The sequence below is a fragment of the Schistocerca serialis genome, chromosome 9 (genome assembly GCF_023864345.2).
Source record: "Schistocerca serialis cubense isolate TAMUIC-IGC-003099 chromosome 9, iqSchSeri2.2, whole genome shotgun sequence".
Lineage (NCBI taxonomy): Eukaryota > Metazoa > Arthropoda > Insecta > Orthoptera > Acrididae > Schistocerca > Schistocerca serialis.
The window spans coordinates 163522661-163530141 of NC_064646.1; the positions used below are offsets into that span (position 1 = coordinate 163522661).

The 7481-nt window shown below is 47.7% G+C and overlaps 1 non-coding gene across 1 annotated transcript; it reads left to right on the forward strand.

Annotated features, from left to right (window-relative positions):
- The first annotated feature begins 344 nt into the window (after positions 1-344).
- On the forward strand, positions 345-419 carry Trnas-cga (transfer RNA serine (anticodon CGA)). Its single transcript has one exon. It is a non-coding gene; the product is annotated as a tRNA-Ser (tRNA).
- Positions 420-7481: the final 7062 nt, after the last annotated feature.

Below are 7481 nucleotides of genomic sequence, written 5' to 3' on the forward strand. Positions count from 1 at the left end.
AAAGTTCTCTCATTGCTACAACAGCAGAACACAGACTTATAGGCTTCGAACGCACAGGTAAACACAAAAACCACACTTGAGTCACGTGTTTTCTTACATTTGGCTTAGTACGGCAGACGTTTGTCGAACCTCTTCTCTTGGCAGCAGGATAAAGGCTGAAACTTCTTGGCAGATTAAAACTGCGTGCCGGACCGAGACTCGAACTCGGGACCTTGGCTTTCGGGAGCAAGTGGTCTAGCAACTGAGCTACCCAAGCACGATTCGCAGGAGATGTTCCGTGAAGTTTGGAAAGTAGGAGGCGAGGTACTGGCGTTATTAAAGCTGTGAGCACGGGTCGTGAGTCGTGCTCGGGTGGCTCAGTTGGTAGAGCACTTGCCCGCGAAAGGCAAAGGTCCCGAGTTCGAGTCTCGGTCCGGCATACAGTTTTAATCTGCCAGGAAGTTTCATATCAGTGCACACTCCGCTGTAGAGTGAAGATTTCATTCTAGGATAAAGGCTTGCGGCGCTGTAATCTTGATACTATTTCATTAAGTCCCGTACATGTTACGTCGTTGATGTTCTCGTAGAAGCTTCTTCCAAATGCCGCAGAAAAAGTACGTAGTTTCATTAGAAAAAAAAATAGTGTAATGTGGCCACAGTGAACGGGAAAGTCACGAAATTTGCACACTGTCCTCTATAATATGGCGAAAACAAGCACTTCGACACACACTCTACTAACACAAAAAAAAAAGACGCACCACGAAGGAACTATCCGAATGGGACGGAAATCGGGAGATGAGATGTACATGTGCAGACTAACAAATGATGATAGTTTCAGAAAAACTGGATGATTTATCCTAGAGTAATAGCTTCACAAACTGAGCAAGTGAATAACGCCTTAGTCTACCTCAAACCCTTATGGAAGGAGTTATTGTAAGCCCAGGATGGCTTGCAATGAAGGGCAACAAAACGAGGCGTAGAAGATCGCCGACGTACCGTTGTGCTGTTAAGGGTGCCGCGAGTGATAACATAAGGGTTCTGGTAGGAAATGAAATGGCACCTCAGACCAACGTTCCAGTATGTTAGGCCGTATGGAGCGCAACAGCCAGGTTGGGACCCCACCGCTGTCTGTGACGTCTGCAGACACGTCTTCGACCTGCAGTCTCATTGACTGTGGTGTCTGGAGACGCCCCGCAAAACGGTGGGATACCAACCTGTCACCCGCCATACGGCTCAAAAATTATGAGTGACGGTCTGTGGTGCCATTTCCCCCTTTAGTTGTCATCCACAGTACCCTTACAGCAGAGCGGTATGTCAACGATATCTTACTCTCCGTTTTGTTCCCCTTCATGTCAATCCGTCCTGGGCTTACATTTCGGCAACATAATGCCCGCTCGCACACGAGGAGAGTTTCTACTTTGTCTTCGTGCTTGCCAACCCCTGCCTTTGTCAACAAGGTCGCCGGATCTCTACCCAGTTGAGAACATTGGAGCATTACGGGCAAGGCCCTTCCACTTGCTCGGGATTTTGACGTTCTAACGCGCTAGTCGGAGAAAATTTGGCACGATATCATTCAGGAGGACGTCCAACAACGCTATGAGTCAATACCAAGCCGAACAACTGCTTGCAACGGTCCACCTCTATCCCTTGTGCGTTATTGACTTGCTCAGTTTGCAAAACTATTTTGTTGAATATAACTTCAAAAAAATTGGATGATTTAATTATTTGTTTGTCTGTATATGTTAGTCACATCTAACGATTTCCGTACCATTCGGATAATGTGGTTAGTGCTTTTTTTTCCTTTGGATGTAAGTTTGGGGTACAACGTTTATAAATATGTTTGTCGACATTAAGACAAGCTACATTGCTCTATGGAATTACGTATATTCTACTCAGGGTGTATGCATTTCTAGAAGAGCATCTGCTATGTTTTGCTGTTCAGTCTTATCACGTATCAGGAATGTAGATCAGTATCGTAGAGATGTCTTGCACTAATGCGCAAATTAGTCTCTTAGTAATGCGAAGTCCTGTTTCTTTTATACGGACAGAAGGTACGTGTCATTTTTGTAGAATATTTAAATAAGTAGAACAACTCCTAAGACACGCGTAGTACGAGACATAAAATATAACAGGAAAATCAGCGCGAAACATGAAAACATCTTTGATTTTCTCGTCCTGATCATCTCGATGCAAGCGCAAAAAAAAAAAAAAAAAAAAAAACGTGCAACCCACATTGATTTAAACCGAAACGATAATGCAGACAAATAATGTAATTCAGTAACTACACAAAGAGGACGAGAATTTTAAAAAAAAGTTACGCTTTGATTAAAATAGCTTCGTGAGTGACGTTTCAGCTATTCACACGGTAGGGCCCAGCCTTCAGCTAATCGTAGCTATTTTCGGGCGCCACCGACTCACTGTGTTGCCTGTTTTGTAAGTAAGTGCAAACCACGTCAAGTGTGGTTGACTGAAAGCTCGCAACACTTCCTCCGCCACTGCAGACTGCCGATCACGAAATGATTTCAGGCACATCAGACAACTGTAGAGAGCGTTGGTGAAACTCACCGCTTGCAAGGCGCAGGAGACGAACACGAGGCAACGCAAGACGACTTCGCCCATCGTGGTGACCGACCGATGCTCCGCTGTCCCCGGTTTCCATGGAAACAACTGCCTTTGGAGCCGTTGCTTTTCCGTATTATGTTATAGCTGACCGCTGTCACGGGACGCCCTCGTTATCTCGAAACCAAGTCTTAATAGCAGTTTCGGTTTATTGGTATAGATTTTAAATGTAACGTTGTTGTGTTTGTGTGTGTGTGTGTGTGTGTGTGTGTGTGTGTGTGTGTGTGTGTGTCCTACAGATATCTAATTGTATAATGCGCAAGCCGCCTCACGCTGTTTGGGAATTGGTACATTGGGCCAGGGGATTGGGGGGGGGGGGGGGGGACACTATTACTTTCCCCCCTTTCCTTTCCTTTCCTTTCCTTTATAGTGCGAGAGAACAACTACTGCCAGCATGCGTCCGTTATTCTTTTGGTCTTGAGTCTGAATATTGGTTTTATGCGTCTCTCCACGCTGAGCTATACTTCCCGTGCCTCTTCATCTATGCGTAACTGCTGCAACTTACAACAATATGTAAGTGCTTATTTTGTTCATTCCCAGTTCCAGTTTTAGCCCCCTCCCACCTCCTCCATTTCCCTTCATTACGAAATTGACGACTTTTGATGCATCCTCTAACTCTAGCTAATTTGTGCCATAAATTTTTTTTCCTCATTTCGATTCGGTACATCCTCATTAGTTAAGCCAGTTCCCGTCTAATCCTCAGCGTTATTCTGCAGGACCATTTCAACCGCTTCTACTCTCTTCTTGCCTGAACAGCTTCCATTCCACATAAGGCCATACTCCAGACAAATATCCAGAAAAGACTACTTGACACTAACGCTTCTACAGGGTGTTACAAAAAGGTACGGCCAAGCTTTCAGGAAACATTCCTCACACACAAATAAAGAAAAGATGTTATGTGCCATACGCTTAATTTCCATGTCAGAGCTCATTTTAGTTTCGTCAGTATGTACTGTACTTCCTCGATTCACCGCCAGTTGGCCCAATTGAAGGAAGGTAATGTTGACTTCGGTGCTTGTGTTGACATGCGACTCATTGCTCTACAGTACTAGCATCAAGCACATCAGTACGTAGCAACAACAGGTTAGCGTTCATCACGAACGTGGTTTTGCAGTCAGTGCAATGTTTACAAATGCGGAGTTGGCAGATGCCCATTTGATGTATGGATTAGCACGGGGCAATAGCCGTGGCTCGGTACGTTTGTATCGAGACAGATTTCCAGAACGAAGGTGTCCCGACAGGAAGACGTTCTAAGCAATTGATCGGCGTCTTAGGGAGCACGGAACATTCCAGCCTATGACTCGCGACTGGGGAAGACCTAGAACGACGAGGACACCTGCAATGGACGAGGCAATTCTTCGTGCAGTTGACGATAACCCTAATGTCAGCGTCAGAGAAGTTGCTGCTGTACAAGGTAACGTTGACCACATCACTGTATGGAGAGTGCTACGGGAGAACCAGTTGTTTCCGTACCATGTACAGCGTGTGCAGGCACTATCAGCAGCTGATTGGCCTCCACGGGTACACTTCTCCGAATGTTTCATCCAACAATGTGTCAATCCTCATTTCCGTGCAAATGTTCTCTTTACGGATGAGGCTTCATTCCAACGTGATCAAATTGTAAATTTTCACAATCAACATGTGTGAGCTGACGAGAATCCGCACGCAATTGTGCAATCACGTCATCAACACAGATTTTCTGTGAATGTTTGGGCAGGCATTGTTGGTGATGTCTTGATTGGGCCCCATGTTCTTCCACCTACGCTCAATGGAGCACGTTATCATGATTTCATACGGGATACTCTACTGTGCTACTAGAACATGTGCCTTTACAGGTACGACACAACATGTGGTTCATACACGATGGAGCTCCTGCACATTTCAGTCGAAGTGTTCGTACTCTTCTCAACAACAGATTCGGTGACCAGTGGATTGGTAGAGGCGGACCAATTCTATGGCCTCCACGGTCTCCTGACCTCAAACCTCTTTACTTTCATTTATGGGGGAATTTGAAAGCTCTTGTCTACGCAACCCCGGTACCAAATGTAGAGACTCTTCGTGCTCGTATTGTGGACGGCTGTGATACAATACGCCATTCTCCAGGGCTGCATCAGCGCATCAGGGATCCATGCGACGGAGGGTGGATGCATGTATCCTCGCTAACGGATGACATTTTGAACATTTCCTGTAACAAAGTGTTTGAAGTCACGCTGGTACGTTCTGTTGCTGTGTGTTTCCATTCCATGATTAATGTGATTTGAAGAGAAGTAATAAAATGAGCTCTAACATGGAAAGTAAGCGTTTCCGGACACATGTCCACATAACATATTATTTTTCTTTGTGTGTGAGGAATGTTTCCTGAAAGTTTAGCCGTACATTTTTGTAACACCGTGTATTAGTTGTTACGAAATTCTTATGTTGTCCACTGCGTTAACCCTGACACAGTGTTCATCGCAATTGCGCGGACTGTCCCGGCACGCCTCTCGAACGACCCGCATTCCCACGTACCGCCACACACCCGCGGCCCCGTCCGTGTCCTACATGTTCACTACGTTGAGATTCCCATAAAACGTCGAACGTAGTAGCTCATCTGCACTGAAGGTCGTCGGCGATTCCGCATCAAGTCCCGTGGCAGCTGACATCAACAATTCCTTCACTTTCTTCTCCTTTCTACCTTCAATTTACATAAATTCTTCTGTGTCAGAAATGTTTTTCTTGCTGTTGCCACTCGATGTCTTAAATCCTCTCTACTTCAGCCACCATGAGCTGTCTTCCTGCCAACATAATGTAACTCATTTACTACTTTCAGTGTCTCATTTGCTAAAGTAATTCCCTCAGCACTTCACTATTTAATTGAAATATGTCCAAATACACTTGTTTCCCTTTTGTTGATGTTCATGTGACAAGCTCCGCCTCCATAGCTGAGTGGAAGCAGCTGGCCTATGGCAGTGCTGCGGTGAGGACGCGCTGTTTGTGTTCCTGCCGCGGAGCGAGCGCTCGTGTTGTTGACATCGTACTCGGCCGTTTCGCGCGTGCCGCATATAGATCATCATGGCGCGCCAATACAGAAAAAAATGGTTCAAATGGCTCTGAGCACTATGGGACTTAACTTCTGAGGTCATCAGTCCCCTAGAACTTAGAACTACTTAAACCTAACTAACCTAAGGACATCACACACATCCATGCCCGAGGCAGGATTCGAACCTGCGACCGTACCAACAGCGCGGTTTCGGACTGTAGCGCCTAGAACCACTCGGCCACTCCGGCCGGCACCAATACAGAAAATCGACGCTGAAATTTACGTTCCGCAACGAATTTGCACGACCCAAAGCACGTGAAGTCGAACGATTCCTACGAGAAGAGACACAAAAATCCCGGCGACCGTCATTCTTGGCATTCTTTGTCCATTGTGAGGAGCATCGTATATGTCAAGATCATCAGCGACGCGACATGTGAACGGATCCTACGGGAGACGAAACAGGGCCTCCGTTTCTGCCATGCTGATGGCAATGTGGGGACTGTGCACGTCGCTTATTCTGGCATGGGACTTCGCACGATCAGACTTTTCGAACTTCCATTCGAACTACCGGCGAAGGACGTCGTGGCAGCGCTGCGCCCCTACGGCACGGTGCATAATCATATTGCGGGAAAATGGATGCAATTCCAGACGTATCCTGTACTGAATGGAGTCCGCCAGGTCCGAATAGAACTTAAACATGAACGTTCGCATCTGAATATCGGTGGTTGCCGTGCCATCGTCATCTACGACGGCCAACCGAAGACCCGTTCTGGTTGTGGGAAGGAGGGACACCTCAGATCGGAATGTATCCAACGTCGAATCACTCAGCTGCCGCCGGCTGACGCGGACCCACCACGCAGCCGACGCTGCTGCCTGAGACTTACGTAGGAACCCTCACGACCGCTACCACTTCAGCACGATAGCCGATATCCACTGTTGAGTCGCCGCTCCATCCTCCAATACAGGGCGATGACGACACATCCGTTTTACAAGTTACGGATTCAACTCTGATGGCGCCGCTCCCGTCGACGGGTGACGCGTTACATGACGATAGCCTCTGTGCCGGAACGTCGTGTGTCGTTGCCATCGTCTGACACAGAACAACACACCAGGAAGCAACGCTCTCCGAAGCGACGGAAGCGGAGGCGTAGAGCAACTTCCGAACGGGATGCGACACAGCCTCCAGAGGACGACGACTCCACCTTCAGTGACGACGCTACCACAGAGACAGCCGCCATTTGCTGCTGTGTGACACCACCGAACGGAACTGAGGACAAATCACACGTATCCACAGTGGTGCAATCGGTTGCCGACAAGCAGGACTGATGCTGCTTCTGGAGTGCAGGCACCCATGCTGTGTTCTGAGAAAGCTAGGGAAGCCGATCTTGCTTTGAGTTCCCCGATGTGAGCGGATGACCACGACGACGAAGGCACCATGCAAGTTACACCAACAGGACCCACGCCATTGGCGCCGGCTCTCTAGAAACGACTGCAGGTGAGATTTGGGGGGATGCGGAGATGCCACTACAGTCGGAAGTTCCATAGACAATTCCAATCTCAATGGATAATTTAGCACCTGCGGTTCGACAACAAGCGAATCGTATCGCCTCGATTAACCTCAATACGATAAGAACGGCAGTGAAAGTCCAGTTGCAGTGTGAGATGCTTCGCTCTTCGGATGCTGACATTGCTCTGTTGCAAGAAGTGTATATAGCGGCCCTCTCCGTCTTCTACGGTTGTGTGACATATATGTCACCGGCGGACCGAAATGGCAGCGATACGGCAATAGTAGTACGCGACGGAATTGCCATCGAAGAAGTGACTTACCTTCCGTCAGGCTGGGTCTGGCGGTCACAGCGCTGGG